The 12,435-nt window shown below is 34.7% G+C and overlaps 1 long non-coding RNA gene across 1 annotated transcript in view; it reads right to left on the minus strand.

Moving 5' to 3' along the window:
- Window positions 1-11,936, minus strand: part of LOC127544148 (uncharacterized) — an 82,465-nt gene extending 70,529 nt beyond the window's left edge. The window contains exon 1 of the long non-coding RNA XR_007949383.1: window positions 11,714-11,936. This is a non-coding gene — a long non-coding RNA (uncharacterized LOC127544148). The remainder of the gene's footprint in view (window positions 1-11,713) is intronic.
- Between the last annotated feature and the right edge of the window lie 499 nt (window positions 11,937-12,435).

Consider the following 12,435-nt stretch of genomic DNA (forward strand, 5'->3'; position numbering starts at 1 on the left):
ATTGTTCGGTAAGAAATGACCAACAGGACGATTTCAGAAAGGCCTTGAGAGACTTACATGAACTGATGCTGAGTGAAACGAGCAGGACCAGATCATTATATACTTCAACAACAATACTATATGATGATCAATTCTGATGGACATGGCCCTCTTCATTAATAAGATGAACCTTGTTCCGATGGAGCAGTAATGAACTGAACCAGCTACACCCAGCAAAAGAACTCTGGGAGAGATGACTAAGAACCATTACATAGAATTCCCAATCCCTATATTTTTGCCTGCCTGCATTTTGGATTTCCTTCATAGGCTAATTGCACAATATTTCAGAGTCTGACTCTTTTTGTACAGCAAAATAACGGTTTGGTCATGTATACTTATTGTCTATCTAATTTATACTTTAATATATTTAACATCTACTGGTCATCCTGCCATCTAGGAGAGGGGGTGGGGGGAAGGAGGGGAAAAATTGGAACAAAAGGTTTGGCAATTGTCAATGCTGTAAAATTACCCATACATATAACTTATAAATAAAAAGCTATTTAAATAAATAAATAAAGAAAAGAAAAAAAATTTAAAAAATAAATGTATATGCCCATTTAAAAAAAAGAAAAGAAAAGTTCAGCTGGAATATGGAATGTATGAAAAAGAAGACTAAATAATTAGTTTGGTCCTTGATCCCACACAATCTTCTGACTTGGATTTAGAAAATTCCTTTTAATGTTTGTTAAGGGAGCCTGGTTGTAAGGCATGTCCTCCAAAACTATTTCAGGGACATCTCTTCCTTCATCCACCCTACATGAACTGTATGGAGGCTGGAGGCTCCTCTGGCTCATCCCATCCTTCTAGGGCTGCATGCCAGTGAAGCTAAAGTAAAAATAAAAGACTAGGCCAAAAAAAAAAAAAAGACTGCCCTCTCCTTCTATCCTCCATGATCATCTCATATTCTATTAGGATTCAGTTTTTGCTATTAAAAACATTTGGCCTAATGAAACATAGGGTCTCAGATCTAAACTTGGAAGGATCCTTAGAGGTCATCCAGCACAACTTTTTATTTTACAGATAGGGAAATTAAGGCAAGAGAGTTTAAATAAGTCATTTATAAATAAGCCTAAGGCAGCATAGATAGAAAGCAACAGAACTAGGTTTTGACCTCAGGTTTTTTGTGGAAGCACAATGCCTTCCATCAATGATCTCTCACTAACCTAGCCACACACAGGATGACAATAAGTGCAAAAATAATTTATATAAAATAATATGATTTGCATCTTTGAAAATGTATGCTTCCCTGGCATATCTATTTCTTCTCATAATCTGTCTCCTTTTCTTCTCTTTGCATCTGGATTTCAAAGAAAATTACAGGTTTGGGTTTAATGAGCAGTATTAAGTGAGTATTAGAATACTTTGGGTATATATAGGACTATGTAGGTATGGTAAGAAAAGTAACCTACACACAAACCTTCCATTACATGAGACTGTTAATCTTCCCTAACTCTAAACCTTTCCATACAACATGTTTCTATGGAGATGGTTACATTCACCTCATTTAATTGAGTAAACAACATACAGCTCTGTCTATTTTCATCTTACCAAAAAAAAATTAAATTTCACCCTCCTATTGGAAGTTTTATTCTTACCTTAGGTGAAGTTAGATTCTTTTCTTCTAAGATAAAGTGTTTCTAGTCAACAAAAAATTAAATTTCCCTTGATAAATTAACTAGACTCCTCCCGATTCAATATTCAATTAATTTAGCTGTTATAAAAGAAATAGTTTTCAGCAAGCTGAAACCTGTATTCACAATGAGATCAGAGTTTAATTTTCAGCCTAATTAGCCAAAATTTAGAACTGCTTTATTATAGTTAATATGGTGGTGGGGGATGATTACAAGATTTTTTTTTAAACGAGCTAAATTCTGAGGGAATGATTTGAGATGAGGATACAGGATATTATGAAGGTTGACAGTGCAGGAGATAAACACAACTAGTCACCTCAAAATTTCTGTAATTTTCAGTTATTTGCATGTCACTATAAAATATGAAATCTTCAATAAACCAATCAGTCAACTAGCTTTTCCTAAGCACTTATGATGTGCCAGGCACTGTGCTAAATATCAAGGATACAAAGAGAAGTAAGAGTCCCTGCCTTAAGAGGCTCAACAGCCAAATGAAAATGCCTTTGCTAACCATAAAGGAGAGCTAGTAAAGAAGGGGATAGGGTCAGCACAGGAATTCATTTTAAAAGGACTAAATTTTCAAAGATGGAGAACTACTGATAGAAACATGAAATAACACTGACAGCTCAGGATTGTAAGTGAGTTCTTTTAGGGAAAGGAAAGGGAGGATAATCAGCATTTCTATTGTACCTGGCACAGTGGATAGAGTATTGAGCTTGGAATCAGGAGGATTCCTCCTCATGAGTTCAAACCCATTTTCAGACACTTAGTGGTTGTGTGAACCTGGCAAGTCAGTTCATTCTGTTTGCTTCAGTTATCTCATCTGTAAAAAATGAGCTGGAAAAATATCTTTGTCAAGAAAATTCCAAATGAGATCCTGAAGAGTTGGACACAACTGAAGAACAACACTAGGCTAAGAACTTTATATTATGTCATTTGACCCTTACAACAACACTGGGAGATAGATATTATCATCATCCCCATTTTACAGGTGAGGAAACTGAGACAAACAGAAGTTAAGTGACTTTCCTAGAGTCACTAGCTAGTAACTGTCTAAAGCTAGAGTTGAACTTCCTAACTCCAAACAGTGCTCTGTCTAGTATATTCCATTGAATGCCTCTATTGAAGCAGAACTATGGGTAGAACATTGGATTTCCAGTCAGAAACATATATTTCTCCTGTGTGTGGTCTTGCAAAGGTAATTTAGCCATTCTGAATCCCAGTTTTTTCATCTGTGAAATTGGGGGGATGGGACTAAATGATGTCTAAAATACCTTCTGGTTCCAAATCTATGATAAATGTAGCAACAGAAGAACTGAGACTCAGTTCAACAGTAGAATACTGTTTCTAGATCTTAGTTTCCACAACAGCTTTTCTCAGAGAAGGAAGGACTTGTACCAATATGAAGACCCTGTCAGAAGCAAACACCGTTTAAAATTTTAAAAAATCCCCCCAAGACCTTTGTACTCATTATGAATTGCTCTTCCTCTCCCTTTTAATTCTGGGCTGAAAAGTGAGGTGATTTGGATTCTGATTCTTCTCTGCCAATCAATCACTGTTTAATCTTAATGCTCCAATTTCCTCATCCATAAAGTGTGGATTATATCTGCCCTGACTATGCTATGGGCAACTAGGTAACACAATGGATAGAACGTTAGGTTTGGAATCAGGAAGACTCACCTTCATGAATTCAAAAATAGCTACAGATACTTACTTGCTGTGACCCTGAGCAAGTCACTTAAGCCTGTTTACCTCAGTTTCCTCTTTTGTAAAATGAACTGGAAAAGGAAATGGCAAACCACTCAAATATCTTTGCCAAGAAAATTACAGATCAACTCAATAATAAGAATAAAACCATATTATAGGCTGATAATTTCTAGTGAAATGTGGAAGGGATTCCAGAAGGCTTCTGATAACCATCTCTTCATTTTTTACAGATGAGGAAACTTAAACCCAAAGAATTTAAGAGATTTACCTGCCCAAGGTTATATTGGATGCCACAAGATTATTATGAGTAATCAAGTAATCAAGTGAAACATTATATGAAAACACTCAAAAAATTAAAAGGGATAGAAAAAATATATGAATTGATAATTTGATTGTTTATATGGGATTCCTCATTAGGGAAGGGACAAGACTAACTATTCCCCATATAAATGTCAGGAACTAAAAGATTTGCACACAAGTTTCTGAAATATAGTTGACCAGCAGGGACAGCCTAAATGAATGGGTCCACTGTTCTTAGCCCTAAAGTTTCCCTCAGCAGAGCCTGAGTCTTCTGCTTCATAGTGGGCCTTATCTACCTGTCTGAACAATAAATAAGAGCAAGACTCACTGACTGTTCTGTAGCAGTCACAGGGAAAGCAACTAAAATTCTCCCATCAACCACCCTCCCCCAAAGCCCTGTGGAAGAAGTTACCCGATTGCTTTTCTGCAGGGGATGTCAAGGTAATTACAGAAACTGCAGTGAAACAAGTCTACTTTCAAACCATTTATCAAAGCATTTGTTGTTCTCATTTTTGAGGCCATGGAAACAATAAGAAATGAGAAACAAAAGGAAATCATCTCAGCCCATAGCACTTTAATAAATAGGAAGGAAAATACCCTGATGTTTGAAATTGCTGGTACATGAAAGTTATCTGGGGAACTAAGGAATAGGAGAATTTCTTAAATGATGCTGAAAAATAGACTCTCCACAACTGCCATAAAGGGCAATATGGTGGTTTTTTGAGGAAAAGAATAAAATAACAGCTCTAGACTTGCTTTCCTTGTTCTTTTGAGAGTCAAATCCAGCCTGAATACTTCTTAGCTGTGTGAGTAGAGATAAACCACTGATCCTCTCTAAAGTTCAATTTTGTTATCTGTAAAATAGGAATAATTATATCTGTCCTAGCAAGGCAGCTAGGTGATGTAGTAGGTAGAATGACAGGTCTAGAATCTATAAGTATCCTCAGACACTTACTAATTGTGTGACTTTAGGCAATTCATTTAACTTCCGTTTGCCTCAGTTTCCTCATCTGTAAATGAAGATACTAATAGCACCTACCTTCTCTCAGGGTTGTTATGAAGATCAAATGAGATAACCATCATAAGCCCTTAGCACAGTGCCTGGCACACAGTAAACACTATATAAATGTTAGCCATTTTTGGTAGAAATAATTTGAATCTGACCAGGTATTTATCTGTTATGTGACCTCCCAAATAACTTAATTTCTATTAGTCTTAGTTTCTTAACTATAAAACAGGGATTATAATTGTAGCCACCTCAGAGTTGTTCTCTTGGAGTTGTTTCATTCATGTCTGATTCTTCTTGACCCCATTTGGGATTTCTTGGCAGAGTTGCTGGAGTGGTTTATCATTTCCTTTTCTAACTCATTTTACGAGATGAGGAATTGGGACAAACAGGTAAAGTGACTTAGGGACACACAGATAGTAAGTATCTGTGGCCAAATTTGAACTCAAGTTCTCCTGACTCCAGGCTCGGCTCTCTATCTACTTGGCACAGTGAATAGAGCACTAGGCTTGGAATCGCCTAAGTTCAAATCTTAACTCAAGTTAAGTTCAAATCCAGACTCAAACATTAGATGTGTGGCCATGGAGAAACCATTTAATTCTGTTTACCTCAGTTTCTTCATTTGTAAAATTATCTGGAGAAGGAAATGACAAATTATTCGAGTATCTTTGGCAAAACAAAACAAAACAAAGCAAAATGGAGTCATGGAGAAACAGACAACAACAACAAAAATTCCTTTAGTAAAGGGATAACATGTACTTTAGGGCCTCATAGCCTCTAGGTTATGTTTTGGATGAAATGGAATAGAAAGAAAGTAGGCAGGCAGATGAAATAAGAGTCTATTGCTAAATAGCTAATAATAAAATAATGCAGATAATAAACATTGCAAAATGGTCTAGGCAGAGATGATGAAGACCTGAACTAGAATGGTACCTTGGTAACTGATTAAAAGACTTACACAAGAGATGTCTTGGATGTAAAAGCATCAAGATCCAGGATGTCAGATTGCCTCTATAGGTTTATAATAACAAAACAATGGGACATATATTTATAAGATTGAAGATCTTTAAAAAAATGTCTTTGCTTATGAGATTATTAGTGTTAACTTTCTTAAAATTAGGTCCATATTCAATGCCTAGATTGAAGTTTCAATCAATATAAAGAGATAATGACATAGTACAAAATTAGTTCATCAGCATGGCAGACACTATTGAACCTCTCTTCTGTGTCTCTTCCCATCTACCTTCTCTCCCAATTCTGGCAAATTGCCTCTTTCTCTCCTAAAAGTGATTATGAGTTCAGAAATGGCTATCAGAATGAGGATCAAGATCTCTTAATTTAAAAAGGTAAAGTGAGATCCTTATGCATCTTAATTGTGTAAGAGGGAAATTTGGTGATTTACTTCATTAAGCAAGAGGGTAATTGATTTTAGCATATTTATGTAATATGTTTAATATTAATCATGCTATGCATTAATGCCAACAAATAATACTAATATTTAATGTCATGATTCTAACTTAAATATTCTAAAGGAAAAATAACAAAATGCATCCAGGTAAGATGATGCAAAGAGGGGATATATTCCTTTTTCCCCCTTTTTTCCATCACTAAAATTATTTTAAGAAAATAAAGTATATATGTCAAGGATCTTCTTGGTAGAGTCAGTCAATCAACAGGCTTTTATTAAATTCTTATTGGTTCCAGGCATTATGCCAAGCTCTGAAAATATAAAAAGAAAGATAAAAAACATGCTCCTTGCTCTCAAATAGCTCACATTCTAATGAGGGAATTGAAGAAATACTTATGTAAGATATATGTATGTGTATTAATATATCTGTGTATGCATACTATTATATAATATATGATCTATATAAAAAAATAAAATATCTGTATATATAGATATATCTATATCTCATAAGATCACATCTCACCTCTATCTCAATCTTTATCTCTTATATAATTAAATATAATTGATAAATATATTACATGTAACTGATATTTTATATGTGGCTATATTTATGCAGGTATATACATGGGACAGCTAGTTGGTACAGTGGATAGTGGATAGGTAACGACGCAGGTAGACATATATTCCTGAATTCAAACCTGGATTCAGGTATTTGCTATCTGTGTGGTCTTGGCAAGTCACTTAACCCTGTTTGCCTCAGTTTCCTCATCTGTAAACTTTGCAGAAGAAGAAAATGGCAAATTTTTCTAATGTCTTTGCCACGAAAACCTTAAATGGGGTTGTAAAGTGCCAGGCATTGAAACCACTAAACAAACAAATACACACAGATATGTATACATACACATACATATACATAAACACACATATAGCTATATACAGACAATTCTTGCTTTATGCGAATTTACACAAATTTACCAAAAAATATAAGGAATTTCTAAAAAAATAATCAAAGATTTCTTTTGTCAGATATATGAGGAAAAAATGAGAGCCACTATCCAAACATCTCCCATAATTTAATTAGAAAATTGCACTGTTAATAAAAGGTCAAAAATTTCAAGGGAATTAATGGAAAAAATGCAAACAAAGGTGGCCTAGCTTTACCAGACATAAAACTATATTATAAAGCAGTGGTCATCAAAACCATTTGGTATTGGCTAAGAAATAGAGTAGTGGATCACTGGAATAGGTTAGGTCCACAAGACACAATAGTCAATGACAATAGTAACCATAGTCAATGACAATAGTAATCTAGGCTTGGTAAACCCCAAAACTCCAGTTTCTGGAATAAGAACTCACAATTTGACCAAAATTGTGGAGAGAGCTATCTGCATCCAGAAAGAGGACCATGGGACTGAATGTAGATACAACATAGTATTTTCACCGTTTTGTTGTTGTTTGCATACTATTTTTTCTTTCTCATTTTTTTCTTTTTTGATCTGATGTTTCCTATGCAGCATGTTAAAGATAGAAATTTGTTTAGAAAAATTGCACATGTTTAACTTATATTGGATTACTTGCTGTCTAGGGAAGATGGTGGGAGGAAGGAAGGGAGAAAAGTTTAGAATATAAGGTTTTATAAGGGTGAATGTTAAAAATTACCTTTGCATGTAATTTGAAAATAAAAAACTATTATTCAAAAAAAAAAAAAGAAAGAAAATTGCACTGTTGACCACCTTTGATAAGTGGTACATGCAGTTGGGTAGAGAAGGGCCAACACATTGTATATCCATGTTAACTTTGCTTACAGTATTGTACTTATTTTATTATACCTTTAACTTTAATTTCATAATTCTGTTTATTATTATGGTGTAATATTTAATAGATCTCTATTTTGTGACTTGCATAAAGATATTTCATGTATACTTTTGTCGTATAGGCTAAGTGAAATGGATGGGTAGGGATTAGTTCATTTTATGTAGGATAAAAATGACTATGCAGAATTATGTCGAATGATCCATTCACATAAAGCAAGAATTATCTTTTTACATTTACAAAAAATAAATATAGTTATAAAAATATCATATTTATATATGCATACACACACATACACACATATATATACCTGCATATAAATAAAGACATTTACACATAGATAGTATAAATGAGAAGCAGTTTCAAAGAGGAGGCTCCAGATGCTGAATTGGGGAGAAGTTCTCCTGTAGAAGATGATATTTGAGCTGAGTCTTGAAGGAAACCAGGGAATGTAGAAGTGAGGAATGAGAGCATTCCAGGCCTGGGAGTATCCAATAAAAAGGTATGGAATTGGAGGATATACATATTGTCATGTGTGGTACAGTAAATAGACTTGTGTAACTGGATTGTAGAGTTTGTGAATTAAGAGAGATAGTTAGGAAAGGATCAGATTATAAAGGCTTTTAAATACCAAGAAGAGAATTTTATATGAAAAGGGAACAAGAAAGCTTTCTGAAATAACATTCTACAGTAAACCACTTCTTTCCAATCATATTACTATTGACTAAAAATAGAGTATAAAAGATACAATTTTATTTATTGTTTGTTGATTATTTTTAAAAGAATCTCATTCAGTATAGCAAAATAGATTCCTTCAATAAGGTGTCTTCCACGAATATAACAAAATTTCACAAAATTATTTAAAAGATGTAATAGAAAAAAAAATTGTTCCATGATCCTCAGTCAGCTGACATTAAATAAAGCATAAATAGGAAGATATATTTGCACTAAAGACGTTTGCCACCATCTTGGAAGAGTCTAAGGTGGTAGACTCACAAATCCTACTATTTGTAGATAACATTGTGCTGATTATACAAGCCCTAGAGCTTTGCGGAGCACTTAAGTGAGATAGTCATTCAAAAGAGTTTGACATAATTATTACCATATGAAAAACCAGATAAATAAAGAATGGCTGTGATCCAAATTATGATATGTAGTTGGATGAATGATTCCTAAACATACTCCATCATTTCATATAGCTTGGATAAATCCTCTATATGGGTAGTAAACTGAGCTTAGAATTGAACAGAAGAACAGACTACATTACCTTTGGGAAATTGGAGTGTTCTTATAGTGACCCTGAAGCTTTTCATTAAAATGAGGTAAAATTGGCAGGACTTAGCAGCAGATTGGATAAGGGGAGATATTTTATGATTGTCAATTAGAGAATACAAAAGAGAGATGACATAGGATGTAATCGGATCACAATATATAACAAAACACAAATTATTTAGGGATATTCCAGAGACATATGTGACTATGGGAAGAAATGGAGTAGATACACAAGAATTAGAAAATAAATGATCAATAGTTCAAGTTCTTCATTAGAACAAATGAAATACCAAGCGATCAAGGGGAAAGACCCCTAGCACATGGGATAGGATAATATGAACAAGGATTTCATAGGGTAGGCAGGCAGAGGTTTGTATTCTGAATTGTTGAAGAGAATCCCCATATCAGTAAAATCACAGATTCATTGAAGTAATATTTAATATTAGATACTGTAGATTAATTGATTAATCAACAAACATTTGTTAAGTGCCTATTATATGCCAAGCGCTGTGTCAAGTACTGGGGATATAAAGAGAGGCAACATGCATATTAAATATATACAAAACAAGCTATATACAGAACAACTAGAAAGTCATAATGGAGGGAAGATACTTAAGAGTTATTAAGAGGGTTTCCTGTATAAGGTGGGATTTTAGTTTGGACTTAAAAGGAAGCCAGGTAGACCAGCTGTCAAAGTGGAGGAAGGAAAGCATTGCAGGAATAGGAGATAACCAGAGAAAAAGCCTGAAGCTGAGAGAGGAATTGTCTTGTTTGAAGAAAAGCCAAAAGGCCAGTATTTCTGGATCAAAGAGTACCTGTTAAAAAGTAAGGTGTAAGAAGGGGACTAGTTTATGAGGAGCTTTGAATGACAGATGATTTTGCTATTTAATCCTATAGGTAATATTGATATGTGTTAAAAGGACCAGAGACAGATATGGTAATTTATTCAATATATATCATGTTTGCATCTAGTGTCTTACAAATTGTCTTCTCTATTAGATTTTATAACTCTTGAAAACAGAGACTGAAGTTATTTTGTTTTGTTTTGTTTTTCTCATCAGAGAGTTTAGCACAGTAGTTAGCCCAAAGTAGATGCTTAACAAATATTTATTAATTGATTTGCCCCTGAGATATTGGTAGGGAAACAGTGGGTCACTAAAGTTAGTGGCCTTGGTAAGATTGCCACAGCCATCATTAAGGTTCAGTCCTGCATATTATGTACAAGCCAGTTTTTATAATTGTTGTCCCATCCCATGCATGATTTTCATCAGTTCTTCTGTGATTATACGGAAAATAGGCAATTTCCATTGTGTAATATTAATGTTGCTGGTAGGACTTAATGACCTCTACCAATAAAGTTCTTCTAAAAGTATCTCTGATCGAATTGGGATTTGATTTAGACTATACAGAAAACAGATCTGTGCTTCAAGCTTAGAGCTTGGGAATTTGGCTGAATTCCAACTGTCACTCATTCCTAGGCCAAAATAAGAGAATGCCCACAAAACCATAAAAAGGCATTATTTTCAGGAGAATCCCAGGCCTAGTGGTAGGACTAAAGTGAGGAAGCTGAGCAGCCCTATCAGAGGTTATAGATAATGGTCCTAGAGAGGTTTGTCATGAATTATAGGCTCCCTCAATGGCCCAGAGAAGAGCATGACCGCCCACATAAATAAAAACAAAGAACTTTTTTAAAAGAGCAACATTTCATAGAAATTAATGCTGTGATTTGGGTTATCCATCACCTGGAGTGGACAGAAGTCCTTGGAAGAGGAGGCGAATAAAGAGAGGGTCAGCTCAGACTCCCAACTCCAAAAGGAAGCAGAATATGCATTGAGATAGAACATAATATTTCTATATGATCAGTGTATATTCCTACACTGATCATATAGAAATATTATGTTCTATCTCAATGCATATTGATATTCCTATCCCACAGCTCTCCTGTTTCGCTTCCTTTATCATGGCTAACTACTTCTTTGGGTATACCTTTCTTTTTATTGTGAGAAATTAGTATTTTTCTCTTGTATTTAATAGCTAATTATTGTATTAGAACCAAGGTTTTCCCCCTTTTCTATTTCCTTATCCAGAAATCAATCAATGTGGGAAATCTTAGGCAGTATTTTAGCCAGGCCAAGATTTAATCAAGTAGTAAAAAAAATTCTAAGTTTGAGCTAATGGGTGCATTCCTGCCCCTTATATTTGCCCAGTGTTTTATCAGATAGATGTTATGGAAATTGGTATATCTCTGACCGAGATGTGCGTGACTCAAGGCATGTACCCCAATGCCCTCACTGTAATATAGCTCACCCTTTCATTGTAATATTCATTTTCTCATTAATTTCTAACCAATCAGTATTGATTGCCATCCTGAGGAACATTTACTCTTCTACAGACATATAAACTAGAAACCCATCCCAATGAAGGTCTTTGATTTAAGATTGTCCTTTTATTAAAAAGCTGGCATTTTTAATAAATTGATCAAATTACCCGGAAATTATGTCTATTAAGCTTTTTAAACACCATATTACCCACTCTTACCTCCTTCTTCCTTTTCAGCCTTCTTCTTTCCTTCCCCTATGCCTCTCCTTTTATTCCATGGTTATTCATTCCTTGCCTTCCCCTCCATACATTTCTTAATTATGAAATTGAAATTTTCAACCTTGAAAACATTTCTTAAATTTATTAAAATTGTACATTTCCTTTACTTAATTTCAAAGGAAAGACAAGTTTTTGTCCACAGAAAAGCATAATGCTTTTTTTCCCATCTTCCCCAAGTTGTGGCTTGGGAAGCCAATTGTTCATACCAAAAGGCAGACTTGGTTCCATGGGCTAAGGTTCAAAAGAACATTGGCACAGTGACCACACTGAGCAACTCAAATTGAAAACATATGTATTACATTAGTGTAAGCCAATTTGAACTCCTGGTACCTTGGATCTTAGCCTGGCCTTAGTCCATGTAATTCACCTGTCCTATTTACTCCCTTGAAATACTTGATCTTTTTGCTTCCAGTATCTCCTCCACTTCTTCTGGCCCATACCATCAGAATTATTAGTATCACTAACAGTACCACCTAAACCAGACCATCTGGTGGGTATAATAGTTCACTTCAAGATAGGCTCTCAGCCCTTCCTTACACCTTCCCGAGACCTGCCATAGCCCCACCCTTGGGTGGGGTTGGTAGAATAGATATTATCATCTTTATTTTATAGATAGAGCCACCAAAAGAGAATAAGTGATTTGCCAAGTTGCAGAACCATTT

The sequence above is a fragment of the Antechinus flavipes genome, chromosome 1, assembly GCF_016432865.1.
Source record: "Antechinus flavipes isolate AdamAnt ecotype Samford, QLD, Australia chromosome 1, AdamAnt_v2, whole genome shotgun sequence".
NCBI lineage: Eukaryota > Metazoa > Chordata > Mammalia > Dasyuromorphia > Dasyuridae > Antechinus > Antechinus flavipes.